General features: G+C 35.9%; 1 protein-coding gene across 3 annotated transcripts in view; it reads right to left on the minus strand.

The window, feature by feature from the left end:
• LOC124946728 (serine proteinase stubble-like) overlaps positions 1-12,044 on the minus strand; it is a 33,480-nt gene extending 21,436 nt beyond the window's left edge. For 2 of the 3 annotated variants that reach the window (XM_047487876.1, XM_047487873.1), the window contains exon 1: positions 11,554-12,044. The gene's annotated coding sequence lies outside the window, so the exon portion shown is untranslated. The remainder of the gene's footprint in view (positions 1-11,553) is intronic. The other variant, XM_047487872.1, reaches the window with a different exon arrangement.
• Between the last annotated feature and the right edge of the window lie 7,068 nt (positions 12,045-19,112).

The following is a 19,112-nucleotide window of genomic DNA, read 5'->3' on the forward strand; positions in this document are numbered from 1 at the left end:
AAATGTAATAGTGTTCGTAAAGAGGTAAAATAAGTACCTACATCGAAAGAGGTTTGCAGTAACATCGAAGAAAGAAAAGAGACAAGGGAGATAGAACGATATGATCATTGATCTATCAATGTATATAGGAATGTTAGCGGATCCCTAGTTTGAAAGAACGGCACGTATCTCGTAGAGTACTGTAATGATCCAGTAGTGTCTATCTTTCTCTTTCTTTCCGCCTTCTCTCATCACTACTAAATCATAGACCTTCCGATGATACTCGTTTTATTCTCAATCTAGTACGAAGATTGCTTTGGACTTCCGAAAGATTTATTTTTACTTAAAAAAAAAAAAAAAAAAAAAAGCGCTTAGAAAAAGCGAGATCTTAATGAAACAATGCGGAAAGATTATTTTTGGAAGAAATTTATAAAACATTAAATCTTTGAGAGATCAATGCGACTATCTCGAAAGTTATAGTTTTTGAAAATATTAAAAATGAGTATGGAACAAACTTTCGAGTTTCACATTAATTTGCATTAAATTTCTTTTAAGATTCTAAGAAATACGTCATAATGCGAACGAATTAAATTGTGGAAGACATTTTTGTCCTTCTTCGGAAATTTCATAACGATCATATTAATCGACGAGGTTTCGACCTCAAAATCGAATTTAACAATAAATGTTCAACTTCTAATACCGTTTTAACAATTCTACGTATCATGTAATTCGACTCACGCCGCCCCTTTCGATTCTCGTTCGCATTTAATCAAAGATCATAATCATATCGCAATAGTGTTCTCGTCATTGACCGTTCATACCGATAATAATCGAGCCAAGTCGTATCGTGACCGAGCTTACGTATTTAGTATTACAACGAGTGAGTGTACCGTATACACTCGTCCCATAAACGCGAAATTCTCTTATACAAATCATATTCTCTCGTTCTCTCGGTATCTTCTAACAAAGGAATGCGAACTCGTTCTACACGAGATAATCTTTTCTTTACGTGAGTCCCTCGTAAGGACTAATTAAGTGTCTCCCTCGATGTATCTTGAATGTCGAGATTAAAAAAAAAAAAGAGAATAAAGCGTTCTCTCCACTCGATCGAATATAAGTAACATCGTGATTTCACTTTCTAAAAGGGACCGATAAACCTAGCGTGTATTCCCGGCCAAATTTCAATGAGCACTCAAAGGAGGACTTCCCGGAGACGCAGACCCCGTAATTAACGCGGCGAGTACACGAGCTGTGCTCCAGGGCACGATACATCAACGTGTCCGAGTGATTACGAGCCTCGATATAGTCTCTCCTTCGACTGTGCCCTATCGTGAATTAAATCTTACTCTCGTTTGGGTAGTCCGTAAAAAAGAAAAGAGGACCCACCGTCGTCGTCCTTCGACTGGCTTGTTTTTTCTCCTCCTCGTCGTACGTGGCTCTTTTATCGACGAATTTTTAAGAGCATGTTCGTCTAATCAAGTGAAAGTCTTCGAGTATCTACTCTCTCTCTCTTTCTCTCTCCCTCTCTCTTTCCCTCCCTCCCCCTCTCTTTTTCTTTCTCTCACTCATGTTAACTTGAAAAACGGAACGGCGATGGAAAATCCTCGATGATTCATAAGAATGACTAATATGTATTTTAGTACAGTTTACGAACATACTTCTTCTATGATGGAGATGTGTGTTTGGAAGAATATGAAAACAACAAAATCGTTTATCGTACAAGTATTCTTATTTGGATTGAGCCCAAAGAGAACATCGCATTGCGCAAAGGGTCAATGCTCAAGAAAGATTTCTCCTAAAGATAGATATAAAACGACAACGTCGACGAATAAACAGGAATATCTTATTTCTGTATTCTAAACAGGAATCTAAATTAAGTATTATATTAATTTTATTTTACTTTTTTTCATGATAAGTGTATACGATTTTCAAGATTGGAACTTATTTCATATGTCTTGCAGTACTTCAGATAACGTAGGTTCTTCTGTACTGTACACAGGTTAATACAAATGACCAGGAGAGTAAAGTCGTTTACAGTTACCGTTAATCGATGTCTCCGAGCATTATGTTTTACTCTTACCAATCTTACTCAATGAAAGTCTATGAGGCTACGACTGCGAAGTAGGAGAGGGAAAGAGAGAGATAAAGAGAGTAGACTGGCTCTCCACTCGAGATAAACGCTCCACCGGGCGAGCAATTACCGACTCGCGTACATCCTATGCCATCGAGTTAATAACTCACGTTTTAAGAGCTAAGTAGAAAGAGCAAAAGAGAGGAAGGAAGAGAGAGAGAGAGAGAGAGAGAGAGAGAGAGAGAGAAAGAGAGAGATAGAGACTTTCGACTTGGCAACACTAATTGCTTCCAAGTAAGTTCTCCGAGAACGACGTAATTCTTTTCCTTTTTTTCAAAAATTCCGTAAGATCGATAATATTTCTGTCACCTTTTTTAAAATCGATCAAACTTTACAAATTATCAAGAAGGGTCTACGGAACTCCTTTCGAAATCTCATTTAAAAGCATCGTATTTTTGCAATCTTCTTACAATAGCTTATGTATTTTCATCTTACTTCCAAAGAAAACAGGTTCGTATTTGGGATCGTTTCAATGGCTGAAAATATTCTCGAAATCGTCCGTTATTCCCTCGAGTGTTTCTCGGACCGTTTTAAAGGTCGAGAAACAGTGTAGCAACCTCCCGTCGTTAGCATTGTGCTTTAAGAATGACAATAGAAGAACACGTTGGGTGCATCGAGAATCGTGACCATGGATATCGCATGTAGGCTGGAGCGTGCTCAACCAGACTGGTCAATATTTATCAGAATATCGCGTCCATAGCTACCACCTTCTGCTTCTTTTTCTTTTTCTTCTTTTCTGAATCCGGCTATAAAAGAAGGATAATCTCATAATGCGGAAGGAGAACGTTCAAAAGTATGAAACTTCTTCATCATCGAAATTTCTTAAAAAAGAAACACGTTCTACGATCAATTTAAATTTTACGAAGTATGATTTAAAATCTCATGGTCCCTTAACCTTTTCTATTTTCGTCTCTCCTTACTCACACACCAAAAGGGATCTCTTAAGTTGATGATCTCATTCGACAGAATTTTTTGATAAAGACTAATAGGAATGACGTGCTGTAATCAGAAATTTGAGAAGATTCCCAAAGTTAAAGGCATCTACCGGACTCTTATTCGTCACTGTCAATGGAGATGAGAGTCAACGTACGGGAGATAGAGCACGGAGATCACTTTCGAAATGGTCTCGTTTCTAACCACCTAAAGATGAGACACGCAAGGCGTTCGAGTATCATGCATATCCACCTAGTGTTTCAAGCTCTCGATTTTCTTTTTTCTCGTCGCTTCGAGTTCTAGTAACGAGAAAATACATAAGTACGTGTATCATTGATTTATTGATATGTAAAATCAAGTTGAAAATTCGAAAAAAATTACTAAGTCTACGATACATGTACATAGTTATGTATATATATTATACATTATTCTTTTTTGTTTTTAATGAATAGTCTTGCAGAACGTAAGAGATTCTACGTGCACGATCTTAGCACGATTTTTACACGTAGAACTCAACTAACGTAATGAACGAACTTTATTAGAAAGAGAGAGAAAATTTGTATCTCGGCGTTCTACTTCCGGTAATTTTTTTTCCAATAAAAACTAATTACTTTAGAACACGGGGACGTTGGCTTTAATGCGAACGACGGAAAATTTTCTCAGGAGTTTTTCAAGAAACATGCCGTTTTCGCATTCTACAATAGTTTTGAAAGTAAAAGGAGAGCTCGCGGGAGGCAACCCTATCTAATGTGAGCGAGCGTGTCGTATCTACGCGGGGCTAATTTGGAGAAAGTACGAAAGTACGAGAGTACGGGGATGAGAGAAAGAAAAAGAGAGAGAGGGAGAGAGAGAGAGAGAGAGAGAGAGAGAGAGAGAGAAAGAGAGAGAGAGAAAGAGAAAGAGCAGTCGTCATTATCGGCGTTGAATGGACACTCGTCGTGTCGTTGTACGTGCTCGACGATCCGCCATCGAGATTCCATCTCACAGAAGAAGAAGAGAGACGCTCGGCTTCGCTCGCTCCCATTAGAATCGAGCTACGGTATGTGGCTCGTTAGTTCCGTTTAGATGATCTTATCGCGTACGATGCTGATTTTCTTTAATTAGTCGTCGGGCAGGTGCAATTAAAGCCGCCTCTATTGTGCGACGTTGATTAATGAAATCGCCGAGATACGGATACGGAGCAGAGGCTGAGCCGATTCAGTATTCTCTCTTTCTACAACAATCTATACATAGATGTACACTCGACAGCACAAGGTGTATGAAAGTTTAGAGATATTTGGAAACATCGAAATCTTTTTCTATCATTCAAATAAGAACAAATGATGCTATTAAGTATGTACTATTATATACTCGGACGACTTCGATCGTGAAAGTAAAAAAAGATAGGGGAAAGTAGACATACGACATATTTGTATCATTACTGTATTTCGTTCGTTGATAAGCGTACCAATTTATTTCGATGATACATTCCTAATTTTTTATTTGTTCTTATTTCAAATATAAATTCTCTTTTCTTAGAAAACAGGTTATTCAAATTAGTTTAAGTTTAAAAATAAGTACATTTAATAAATTTTATGATGCAGACTGTCTCTTTCTAATAAAAGAGAACTAAGATGGAGCAAGATTAATATTTTATAGAAGATAATTTGAAAAATAAAACAGCTTATTGCTTGAATGCAAAGAATCTTGAGTCAATAAATCAAGCTAAATACCAGCTTCCGAGTACGTTACGAATCGTGGTCGAGTTGTCGATAATCATACTGATAATAGGTAAAATTAGCATTAAATCAGTTGCGTGTGTGCATCCGCATACATACATATGTAAGTATATTCGTTGAATACTTGAACGCAGTAACAAATAGACGCAACAGAGTTTCCAAGCACGCGTCGACATCCTTCTTCATGATCAGTTTTAATTACACAAAATTTTCAGTCGATTGTCCGCTTTTGCTTCTTGATTCCGCGATCGATATCTTGTGAAGAGGAGACCGCTCAGTCAGTGAAAGTTATCTGTCGAACGTGAGAAAGAGAGAGAGTTAGCGTGAACTCGGCGTGTTCTCCATGACACACGAGTGATTCACCATTTCTCATTAAAGATTCTCTTTGAGATATTTCAACAATAATTGAGAAATATCTTAAATATCTGGAGATAAATGTCACATTCAATATCTCTAATCGCAGCTATTAATATACTTCAATTTTTAATACTCATACTTGATCTTTATATTCTAAGAAACTTTCTATTCTAAAATCGTTTCTCATAAGAAGGAAATAATCGTATGTACATGCAGAAAATTATCGAGTTGAAGACGTTATGAGAACACAAGGGAAAGATATATACATATTTCGATAATAAGTACCTCTGCAATTCATGAGAAGGTTTTGATTTGACGTCGAATTAGAAAAGTGTTTAGGGATATCGGCGCACTCGGTCGATTTCTCTTCCACGAAAGATATTTTACACCGTAACGAGATTTCGCCTCGCGTGAGAATTCTTTCGTTGACTCGTGAAAACTTCGCGTGCCGGTCGAAAAGTTCTTTTTTTAGAAATAATCATAGAGAATTCCATTTGAGATAGTGAAAAGTATAACAGATTATTTCTGACAAAAATGTTATATTTTCACTTACTACTTGGAAAATTCTATGATGGTTCTGATATAATTATTCCTAATGAAGATTTCAATTGATTAAATTGAAGTAAATCAACATCAAAACAGATTAAAATCGCTGTAGATTAGTATGACACGATTGCAATGATTTGAAAAAGGCTAAAACAAAATCGTTATTATATTAATTATAAAAAAATTGTAAAATTATTGACTATGAAATTAACAAATTTATTAATTTAAAGTTCCTCGCAAGAAAGTGTGTGATTTTAAAGTGTACTGCTTTCTTAATTATTTACTGTAATTCACTGACTCTAATATGTGTTACTTATTAATTAATTAAGATACGGACATTAAACTTATGTCACGAAGTTTTCCTTTTTTATGTATGTATAATCTACATGACAGCACAAAAAAAAATTGTATACGAGCAATACGACTTCATAAATGCTTTCCACGCAGTGAACTAATATGTATAGCAAAAAGTATACCTCATTCACGAAAAAAATACAAATTTTATTAATTTAACAAGTGTTTATTAATTAAATAAGCGATTGTACTTAAAGACTGCTAGTTTCGATATAGTTACTATTTTAATATATTTAATAACAACACAAATACTGCTGAGTTAATTAGCTGCAGTGTATTTAAAAAATTTATTTCTTATTAATCATTATTTAATTTATGTATTCAATTTCAAAATGCTATTTCGATTTACTGCATTCAGATTTTAGGAAATATACTTTGAAAAATTTGTGTTACTTCTTGTTGTATAATTTAATTTTACTTTAGTGAATAAACCTTAAGAAATAAATTATAACACTACCCAAGGTATAATTGTATGATCTTATAGTTATTATTTTCCGTATAGCATCAGGAAAATAATTCAGAAAGCTATACATTTTAGAACAACACTCTCTTTTATGGGAAACTATCGTTAAATTTCTAAATTTCATAATCAATAATTTTATGTTTGTTGTTTTTGATAATTAATGTTCTAACGACTTTTTTTTAGTCTTTTCCACATCTTTATTATGATAATATTATTTTAATTTAGAGCGTTTTCAATTTATTTTTTTAATGTATAAAAATAATCAATTAAATATCTAAACCCGTTTGTATTTAAACCCTTCAATATGACGAAACCTTTTTGATTTTTTTCCTCTTTTCTTCTACTGTCTCTCAGAACTGAATTTTGAGTTCATTTTTTTATATTTATTGCAATTAAATAATTAAGTACATATATTGTATTTATAATAAAGATAATATAGAGATTCATTGATTTTGTATATATCCTTTAAAAATTATATGCCATAATTTAAAATCATATGAATAAAAAGTGTTTTATCAGGACAGATTTAAACGAAAAAAAATGATCATTGATTAAAACAAGTGTCAAAGACTTTGTTTCTTAATATTTGATTTGAACTATATCCCCTCTGCTTCATTTCCTTTTGAATTACTAGAATATTTGCAACATCAAAGTGAAAGCTTGAAGAAGGAGCAATAAAGAATATTTCTTTCTCTCTTTCTCTTTGAATCATATGGTGTATGCTTTCTTTGCGCGAAGACTTTGACATTCGTGCGACGAGACGCTCACGCGATGTCTCGCGTTTAAAGCGAAAACTTTATCGGGCACGTGCCATCTACCTTGACCTATCCTTCCTCTCTCTCTCTCTCTCTCTCTCTCTCTTTCTTAGGGCATCTACCAAAGTCGCTTTTCGAAAATTTAACCCAGATGTAATGATTCTGGTTTGTGTCCAATATTAGCTTTTTTTTTATTTTTCATTTCCATCATACAAAGAGGAAGTTTCAAAAAATGTGAGGGAAACCTCGATAAATAACACGCTATTATTGGTTCTTACATGTACGTATCGCTACAAAGATCGAGGACGACATACGGAAAAGTCGGATCTCTCGTAAGAAGGTCGATGAGTGAATGCCGTGGGCGATGAAACGATAAAAAGAAGATACGAGTAGAGAGAGAAAAAAACGAGAGAGGAAAAGGAAGAAGTCTCCCTCTTCTCTTTTTCTCTTTCTGTGTCTATCTTGGATTGGGGGAGTAGAGAGATATTTAAGATTTGAATCGGTGATTGGCAAGGTTGGATTCTAACTCGTGACCGTTTTGTTCCTGTAGAAATCTTGGCATTCGCCATTTAGAGCAGCCTGTTGGACCCGATGAAATTTATGGCGGCGCTGCAATGTGACAGACTGGAAAGGGTGTTTCCACGACGAACGACGCATTTTAATGGCGCCGAGAGAGCCTGTTTTAAAAGCGCCCGGTCACCGATACACGCACATTTTCTCGCCGAGCGAATCTTCCTCATCTTCTCTTTACAAGTCTATAAGCCTACTTACTCCGTGAATACGTCCGTTTAATTTTCCTTTATGTAACGTTCGAAATTGAGGAAACGATAGAACACTTGGAAAAAAGCAAGTCGCGATGAAAAAATTTAATTAAAGCACATAATTAATTAAAATTAAAAAACTATTACTTAAGTTTCTATTACTTTTATATTTTATACAGACATTTGATATTATTTTATTATATATTTTAATTGATTATTTTCATGTCGTTATATGTTACATTGAAGTTAAATGAAACACCGTGTATGATCCGTCACGACTCTCATATTAATCACGGTATCGCGACAATCGAGATCGTGGGAAGTACTTTCTTAACTCCTTTCTCTTTTATGATTTTAACTAAAGGTCTCTTGTATCGTATATACTTGCGGGTTGAAGTTACCAAGAAAATAACATTGTTTTGTGTTTTAATAATCATTGATTGATATATATATATATATATATATATATATATATATATATATATATATACATATATATATATATACATGGTTTGCGTAACACATGTTTCAGATTGCGGAATTTTTCGAATTTTATAGTAAAATTCTTTAAAAGAGATTAAAAAGAAACTAGAAAGAGATTAGAAGAAACTAATTGAGTATTTTTTATATGTTAATGATCTTCTTTCATTATCACATAATAAATTATGCAAACTTAGCAAACAACAGTTGTTATTTTATTATAGCTGTTAGTACTGAAATGAATCGTGAAAGAGAAAGAGAGAATTAGCTGATGACATGATTACAGGAGTCACGCCAAATCATCTGATGCTTCGCTGAATTTAAAAGCCACGTGTGGTCACAATAACGCCAAGATATTGAACAACTTAATGATCAATCGTAAAATCAGAGAAAGAAAGAAAAATAGAAAGATTCGGATTCTTGAAAGGACAGAAATTTATACTGAATATATGAATTCGTTGCAACAAATGTTGAATGTCAATAAGAAAGATGGTTAAGCGAATTTGAACTTGCATTCTCTCTCAAGAACGCTGTCTAAAAATGTTTTCCTTTCCAGAGAAAAGAGGACTTCCGACTCGTCGTGTCAGAGAAGAGAGATCGTCGTAGACAAGCTCAAGATAGTAGAAAAGAACCGCTTGTTTGTCGTCGTGGAAATTTCTCTAGATGACATTGATCCCGGAAACAATGATTATTTTTATTCGACAGCTCTTTTCCTTGAATTTTTCACATCTTCGATTACAATTCCCCCATTACAATGCTTACGTGAATATTATGAGCTCAAAGAAAATAAAAGTGTGGTGAGGTTGACGACTTTGCGATCATTGTAAATAATTAATGCTTCATTCAACTATGGTCTACCAAGTGAAAAGAAAGAGATATCGTTTTTTGGCTCGAAGGAACGAACCGATTGCACCGTTTGCTTATCAAACGCGTTTAGAATTTTCACTAACTCTCTATCAGATCTAAATCAAACTATGTCACTTTTCGATCTATTATTTACTTTCACACAAAGTCATTTTTTTTTCTTCTTGGTAACGATAATTTTTAACAACAGATTATATGTTTGTAAATTTTACGTTTTTGCAAATCGTATGTTGCTTCATTATGAAAGAAAAAGAAAAAGAAAAAGAGAGAGAGAGAGAGGGAGAGAGAGAATTAATCCATCCAGAATTAATGATCAAACGGTTCAGTTTTATTAACGGTTATACTATCGCTCGGAGCAAGAAAAAGGGAGATAAAAATTAACATCATCCAATCGGATGAACTTGTTAAACTTCTTAAATTTATTTCGATCGGTTGGTTTTTGGGTCGAAAGAAGAAGAGAGTCCCCTTCGTTGTCCTCATCGTAATAGTTCACGTTATAGAGGACAAATCTTTTATGGCCCAGGGACCGTGACGGTGAGACGGTCTAACGGATTTCGCGAGAGAGACCCAAATCCATCGTGAACAAAAGCATCTCTAATTTGTTCCGAATCGGCACGTCCGCGTTACGAAATCTGGAGCGGAATAGCGATGCTCGAAACTCTTACTCATCTTCGAACTCATTCCTTCTTTTCTTTCCTTTCTTTCAACGATCTAACGACGAGCATAGTCTCTTTATAATAAATAACAATTGTTATTTATCGATTTCAATCTCCATTACTTTATTATCGAAAATGATTACAAGATTCGTATGTTCAATAAATCCTATCTTGAGGGGAATACGTTAGAAATAGATGTCTACAGTTTTACTGTAAATCGTTTTCAATCGTCGTTTAGAAGCCAGGGAATACGATGTGACTAGTCGCGCAACTAATCAGTGAAAGTGCACGATAGCATCGTAAACGGATTCGCTCATTTCGAAAAGGAATCGAGGGACAGTCGACCTAGTTTACACGCTCATTTCGTTACAGGTATCGTAAACTGAGACGATTAATCACACGAAGAGAGATATCTTCGATTCGCTCAGAATAAAGAGTGGAAATCTCCGCTCAGTTCAATCGCTCCAGTGACCGCTAGCTAAATAAACGTCGCCGACGTCGTCTACAATTCTCCATTACGAACCATCTAACGTAAAGTGGGTTACGCTCCTTTTGTCTCTAGCCGCTTGCCTACATCTCGCCTTCGGACTAATAGCAATAATTCTTCTTCTTCTCTTCTCTTCTCTATTACTATACAAGTACTATTCGGACCGATCGTAGTCGATTCCAATTACGAGAGTTAAGAAGCTAACGTGAAACGTGTGATTCGAATCGATCGTTGTGTCGCTTTGCTGTCACTTCTCTATCATTCAGAACTTTTGATAATTATATTTTAAGAGAAAGTTCAAAAAGAAAGAAAAAGACAAATGCTTCATAACAGATTTATTATATCTTTCTTATTTGTTTTATTAACGAGAAGATTGTCCGACTATTACTTGAGAACGTTTGAAGTCCCGGCGAAAGTCTAGCGATGTTGAAGGTATTGTATCTCGAAATTGTACCGTCGAACCTTTAATCTTTTAACTCTGTTAATTAAAGAGTAATCATACGCATAGTTCAACTAAAACATATAATTATTTATAGCGTTTTCTACACGTAACGATGCTTGATAATTCATCGAGTATCACGAACGAGTGCACGTTCTTTGAACGAAGTACTTTCGGTTGCCATTAATTCACATAGTTTCACTCATTATCGTAAAAACATTTTTTTGTTCCTCGCTTTGATATTATTTGTATTCGGATAGATTTTAATGAAAAATCAATGAGAGAGAGAGAGAGAGAGAGAGAGAGAGAGAGGAGGGGGGAGAGAAAGGACCGGTTTGCATTTGACGAAAAAAAATATAAGTATTTATTTATTTTTTTAAATTGTGTAATTTGAATATTTTTTTCAAAGAGACGAATTAATCCGCTAAACGACGAAGAATTTATCATCGGATTATAGATCCATTGACGTTTCCATCTTCTCTCCAATTTTTTCAGTTTTTTATCATACCGTTCGAAACTTTCGAGCGGCAACGTTGATAACCGGTAACCTACTCCGGCGAGATACTTTAAAAAACGCGTACGTTGTCGACCTTGCATGTCATAGTTGTGTTTAAAAGACGATGGACTCACCGATAAGATGCCGATTCTTCCTCAGGAGGACTGTCGGCTTTGCGCTTGCACATTCAGTCTCTAGTCATATTCGATAATTTATTTCGGGGACATTGGATCCGTTCCCAAGTTTACGGACAGGCTTAAACTTGCTTTCTATTCTCAAGGAATTTTAGAAACCGAGGCTCCTTTCTGTTTCCGAGACACTTATATTTTCTTTTTTCGATTCAACAAAACTTTAATGACACGTGAACAAGTTCATAAAAGACACGAAAAATTCATTAAAACACATATATAGACTGTTTCAGAGACAAAGATCAGATAATATCTGATCAGATCGATTTTCGTTGAACTCGATATCTCGATAAGATTGAAGAGTGAGAATGAATGATAAAACAGGTAAAGACGGAAGAAAGAACCGGTGACAACAGCGTGTAGATTTTCGTCGATCGAAAGACCATCTCCGGAAAGCACGTGCACGCGGCTCGACTACCGGTCGCGCTTTGAGGATCGCCTCATTGCGTCCAGTGTGGAGACAAGGAAACCGCGCTTCAAAGGAGAGCTGTAGTAGGGAGTCTCGTGCCAGTCGTGCTATTGCAGAAACCACGTGTCGTCTCCCGCCGATATTTCTCCACCTCTACCTCATTTTTGGTCTTAATGAAAAGAATTTTTTGGATAGCGACTCTCTCTCTCTCTCTCTCTCTCTCTTTCTTTCTTTTTCTTACTTTCTGCTTCTTTAACAAATATTTGAAAATACTAATTTTATATTTAGATTCGTCATATTGTTATTTTGAAAAATGATAAAAAAGTTTGAAGAAGCAAGTAGAACTCATGATTCTACGAGTATGATCCAATAAAAATAAAAATAAAAAGAGAAGGAGATATGACGAGAAAGAGGGGAAGGTCTATATATTTACGTATGTACGGTGTACATCGTACGTATGTACCCAACTGCCTACCAGTACGGTCCCTCTCGTCTTCGAACGAAGTGGGTCGACCTCTTGGAGAACAGTGCGAGGCCGTCGGCCTCATCTTTCGCTGCCGTCTACCTGCCGCTGTTACCGCCGTCTAGGCCTGCGTCTCCTCCCTTGCTTTATTTTTCTTAGTCGCATCACGAGGATGCCACGAAACCGTCCACGAAAATTCCAATCTCCTTTACCGATCTGGGGTACTAATTGTATATTTTCATATCAGCCGGATACCGTTATTTCGTTAATGTGGACAAAGAATGTAAAAGATCTTCATAAACAATCAGTTTATATATACGTACGTAACTGTATTTATTGGTTCTGAAATTTTTTGAGCATTCTTTTTTACAATATTTCTTTTTTACAACACCAGTTATTCTCTGAAAGCTTACCGTTCATTATAACGTTAGATAAACAATGAATTAGACCTAGTTGTATCAGATAGATGTTTCTGGGAGTTCCATTTTTATGAGGTGTCAAATTTGCTCGTACACTATTGAAATTTTCATGCTTCGTTTTATCAAGAATGTCCAGAATTTGTGAAGATAGGTTTTCTTTGAAAGGCAAAGAAACCGCGAGATTGAACGAAAAACACTCTTTCAAATTCTTCAAATTTCTATTATGTTCGGAGCATTCAACGATAACTATTTGATGCTGGAACACAACGGCAAACGTTTACGTGCCAAGTTCGCGGAGAGTAACCAGGACGAGGAAAGTATGAAGTAGACGCTCGGGAGTTTACTGTTCCGTGCATATAAAGACATAGGAACGCCCACGGACTTCACTCTGAACTTGTGGTATAACAGATCAAGCCAAGATTTAGTGCCGGTCGAGTAACTAGGGTGCCATTTGTATTTCGCTTCTGGTCACCTCTTTTATAATCGTACGGAATTGCAAAGTAGAAGAATCCGAAGATTGGAATTAAATTTTGCGAATTGATAGGAAGAATATTGTATTTTATGATAAAGACAATCAAAAATGATCGAAACGGTTCGTGTAAAAGTTAAAACGATATATTTATGTTTCTTGTTCACTTGACAATGAATTCTGAATGAGTTTGTTCGTTTCTGGTTCTTCAAATGTAGTTTTATTTTTAAACGAGTAAAATTACGTAACTTCGTATCGTGTACGCAATCGCGATCGAATTCCCTTTCATCGGTACGCGCCAAGCGGTCGTAGAGATCACGTTGAACACTCATATTCTAATGACTTACTTCTCGCAGGGAGACCTCAAACGGGAGACACTAGGAAAGAATCGGAAAAGAAGTATTGCGGTCGAACTCATCCTTCGATACTATTCTAAAAACCGCAAGGACGTATGTGACCGAGTTGATCTTTACATTTTTTTCGTTCTCTTCATCAATATATTATACATATGAAGTTATATGTTACTATAATTATAGATATTATCCATAATCGTAAGTATAAACATGATATATAATATATAATATAAGTAATTCCCTGTAAATTTAACTGTTTATTATCTCAAATTATACACGTACGTTTTAAACGTTCTATATTTTATAAATGCATATACAAAATCTATGATATATACATAGATAGAATCTATGAATATATACATAGATAGAATATATGATATACGTATCTATTCGTGTACGGTTTAAAGAAGGGCGGATGACAAATTTGCAAGATGATTAGATTTCGTCGTTCAGAAGATAACGGAATGTCGAATTCTTTTCAAGTTTGCTTATCTTTTTGTTTTTTGAAATAAATATGCGCGTAAAGGTAGAAAGCATTTTAATACAAGATGACAATGAAGAGGTATAAGCTAACGAAAATGTTATAACGCAGGCTCGAACTCCATAGAACTTAAACATGATATAAAAATAAGTACGCGGAATATAGCAGTAAATAATTACTTCAATAATTCCCAAACGTAACTCTGAGCTATTAACGAGATAAGCATTTCAATACAAAGGAAAAATTAACGCAGATGTATTTGTCCTTTTAACCCAAGGGTCCTTGAACTGAAATATTTGAAGAGTTTCTAATTTATTTCATTCATTTTCATGGGTCACTTCTTTGTAATTATTCCAAATAATAACATATTGGAAAATAAAAGAGATAGATAGATACGTAGATAGATAGATAAAGATAGATAGATAGAGATAGATAAATAGATAAATAGATAGATAGATAGATAGATAGAGAGAGAGAGAGAGAATAGAGAAAGAATAGAGAAAGAATCGTTCGATTCGAAAAAGGATAGCTACCTTTGTAAAATTATTTACATTCATAGGATTCGTTACTTACAATGCACGTACGTAGAAGTACACGCTATTAATTATGCCCCAAGGTATTTGTATCAAATGCGCCGACTAATTGTAGATGCGTGAGGTGGGAAAGGCCGTTCGAAGTTGCGCTAGATAGAGATAAGTATAATATTATAGAAATATTGCATGTGTTCGCGCGTGTGGTTCGTGTCAGCCGACTCGCATAAGCAGATCGTCGGCGATTCAGAGTGGAAATGCATATAAACGTCTGATGAAACTGAGACTTTTTTGTTTCACGGGAGAAGGTAAATGGGTTATTGGATCATGAGCCGTTAACGGCATGCTCTACCCCGTTACCATCAATTAACATGTTTTTCTTCGTTACTTGGCTTCCATTTAGAGGGGGAATTGATTTCCCTTTTTACAATCGACAGACCAACCTCCGCATTTCTCTCCTAAGAATACAAAATTCGTCGTTTAACCTCATCTAATTAGCCTCTATTTGTTTGAAACAATCATGCTTTCACGCCATGTATCTAATTATCTCAAGAGATCTTTACAAATGAAAATTTCTCTTCTTACGTACATTTTCACCTCTCTTTCTCTCTCTTTCTCTCTCTCTCTCTTCTTCTCTCTACCTTATGAAGCTAGCGAAGTAGGTAAAGTTGTAAGCAAATGTGAATCGAATTATGATTTTATGTTATAATATAATATTACGTGGAATTACAAATTAAAGAAAATAGAATTCAACTACATAGTTCATACGTATTAAGATTCCGAGTTTCGTTTTCAAAGTCCCTTCGTTCAATAATTTCTTCCCAGGAGCATGTATTGTATCCTCTTGTCGAAGAAGTCAGGCGAGATCGTTTGCACGATAATCATTTGCGAGCTAACGAAACTAATTTAAAATGGATGCATTCTGCAACAGCGTTCACTTTCTTTTTTCACGGCAGGGGGGATGAGAGAGAGAGAGAGAGAGAGAGAGAGAGAGAGAGAGAGAGAGAGAGAGAGAGAGAAAGAGAGAGACAGAAAGAGGGTTTGTAAGATCCCCTCGAACTCTCGGAACTCACGCGATCGAACAGCAAGGATTTCGAGTCTCATCTTGAGAATATAGCCACGTGTGTACGAATGATGCTGCAATATTTTATCGGTTAATCACGGGCCTAAGTACCGCTTAAGCCAATCGTCTTAAAACGAATGAGATTAGTCAATATGATTCATCAGGACCAGTGACTTTAAACTCTTTAATCAATTAATCAATCTTTGATCGATCGAAGACTATATTCCCAATCTCAAAAATTTTCAAATATTGTGGGAGAAGAATCTTTTATTTACTTAACTTATTTTATTTATTCGTTCATTGCCAGAAGTGAGATTTACAACTTATAAAAATGATATTAAACCATATCTCATGTAGCAGGGCGGATAAATTGAAAATACTTTGAAAATTCAAAATTAAAATGTTTTTTTAAACTCATTACGCCAATGGACAGACTTAGAAATCGCTCCCTTCTACTTTTCATGGACGAATGTTCGTGATTACTGGTTAGACTGGTGTATCGGGCTCGTTAATTGCGGCCCGTTATGAGGGTAGCGCGCGGAGGATAAAAGCAAGAAAGTTCTTTTCTCTTTTTTATCTAGAATTTCACTACGAACGCACGTATTCGACGACTTGTATTCATATGGAGAGGGTGAAAACTGGAGAGGGTGAGTTTATTTAATATCGCAAATATTGTTTGATTTGACGAAGATGTATTATAAAAAAATAAAACTATAAAACAAAATATTGATCATTTTGTCCTGGTTACTTGGTAAGATCTATAATAAGTATGACTCGTTAGAAAGAGGAACGAGAAGATACTTCCGGAGAGAAAGAATGACGTCGTAAAATTTCGTCTGGTCCAAAGGAAGAGGACATTTCGACGGTGGTCTCGTCGTAAATCTCAGAAGGTATCTCGCGAAAAGACCATTGAAACAGGCACATGTCATAATTCTGGCGCGCCCCCGTGTCGAATTTTCGTCGTGTTATTACGTTCCTAATTGACGTGGTAACGTGCCACGACTACGGTGGCAGCTTTATGGACGATTAAGGGAAGTTTCTATCGGCTCTTTCGTCCTCCGTAAGTCGTTATCTGGCATGTATTATATTCGAACTTCACTTCAAGTCTTATGGAGGATTTATGGAAGAGATGAATTTAACGGGCTATTCCCTTTTATACGCTTGAACAAATCGAAATGTTTTATACATTTTCTCGAAGCTAAAGTTATCCAAAGTAAGCTCTTAAAATTTGACATCAAAGTTTAAAGAATCGTTGGAATCATAGAACTTTGAAGAGAAGCGTAACATAAGCTGAAATCGATTCCGACTTTGACAATAATATTTCCAATTTAAACAATAATATTTTCCTCCCTTAAAGAGTTTATATCGAGAACGATAATAACCCTCTGTTTTATATTCAAGAGCAGCCACTTCCTCTTCTTCTTCTGTATTATCCTTCTCCTTCTGTCTTTTTCTCTTCGTCTTTGTTTTAATCATAAGTGGGTCACTTTTATATTGCTCACACACCACAAACTTCCACGGCTAACGAATTGAATTCATTTATAACAGAAAATCGAGCGTACGGAGGCATTTGGATTGAATCTGGACTCTCTCTTTTTAATTACTGTTCTCTTTGCACAAATCTTCTTCTCTCTGTGTTTCTTTTTAAAAGAGCTCTTTACTCTTCTTCAACTATTTTGAAGGATATCTTTACGTTTCGTTCGAATAGAAAAAGATTGCACGTCTTGAACCATATAAGAAACATCTATTGTGGTAGAAAATTCTTAAGAATCGATAGAAACTTTTCTCTTTTCGGATAAACCGTACAAACGTGGTCCATGATTGAAAAGATTTTTAAAAGGATTTTTTATGACTATCCTTTTGTAGTGATGACAATGTTAAACTACTTGTAGTGGGTCTATTAAGGTCGAAAAGGTAAATGGTGCGCGCTTAATACGTATCGTAGCAATAAATTTTGATTAAACTTCGTATAGCAAGCTAAATTAGCGACCTCGTTGCTTTGACTCCGCGCGTCTCGTAATTAAAATACGATTATGCTCAAAGATGACGTCATACGATTGACATCGTATGATGGTAAGCAAGTTAAGAGGGTGGCTGACGATAAAAAGGACGACGAGTGCGATGAATAAATTGTGATTAAATAAATTTCAGAAGTTAAGTATCTACGTTTCAACTCTTTTACTCATTGTCAATATGTCGCAAATGTCAAGTTGTCGAGAATGTGGGCAACGACGCATAGCAAAATTTCCTCGAACCGAAACCTCTCTTTCGTATTTTATTACTTGTGACACGTGCAAACAAGATAGGCAAACTTTTCTGCTGCATCTTCGCCTTGCCGTTCTTTTCTCGAGATTCAATATTTTTCGACGAGTCATCGTTGCTCCAAATAGCTCTTTCCGTCTTTCTCTCGACAGTTGTTGGAGATCATTTGTATTGTTTCTTCTCTGTCTGATATTTCTACTTCGATTTTTCGTTCAATATCCAGAAGTCGGAAATCCTGGTTACTAAAAACACAACCACAGACTCGATGAGGATTCCTGAAATGCTAAAATACCACAGGCAAAAAGACGTATGCCGTGACAGCTAGGAGGAGAGGAGACAAGCGGAGATAACGGTCGGCTTAGGATCGGCCTACTCGTGTCACTGGGTCACAATACGCATTTTCTACCAGAGCTGGAAGGAGCTTCTTCGCGCTCTTCCTGTTGAGAAAAAGAAAGAAACATAAAGACAACTTTGAAGTAGGCACAGAGAGTCTTTCGTGAAGATCGCTTTGTCTTGTGTTTCTTTCGTTTGCTATCTTTGTTGCGGCTGCCTGCTGAGGCAGCTCACGTGCTCCCGGGCTCTCAATTAAAGCTATACGGATTTATCATCGCGCAGCCAATTAAGAAGTAGGAAACGAGAAACTGCCCGTTCCGTTCTGTAAAACCGACCAGCGAACTCCCTCTTGAAGGTGTCCGCGAAATCTCCATGAGGTACCTCTCTCTTTCTCTGTTTTTCTCTATCTCTTTTTGGGCCCTCACTGGAGAATACTTTTTAATTCGGTGGTTCTCCAATTATCGAACCTTCGAATTATCGCCACACGATCTGGCTTATATTCGCGATATATGATGCTTTTCTCCTAAGCGATCGTATCTCGTAATTATAAGTGAAGGTTTTTAGGAAAATACGGTGGTAAGTAATGATACGGTCGTCGAGATATTACGAGCGTCTGTCGCGAGTAATTAACCTCGACCTTGAGAAAATATATGATTTGAAATCTTTAAGTAAAGGATAAAGTTTAACGGGATGCTAATTATTGGGTGGTACGCTACATATGTA

The sequence above is a fragment of the Vespa velutina genome, chromosome 2 (assembly GCF_912470025.1).
Source record: "Vespa velutina chromosome 2, iVesVel2.1, whole genome shotgun sequence".
NCBI lineage: Eukaryota > Metazoa > Arthropoda > Insecta > Hymenoptera > Vespidae > Vespa > Vespa velutina.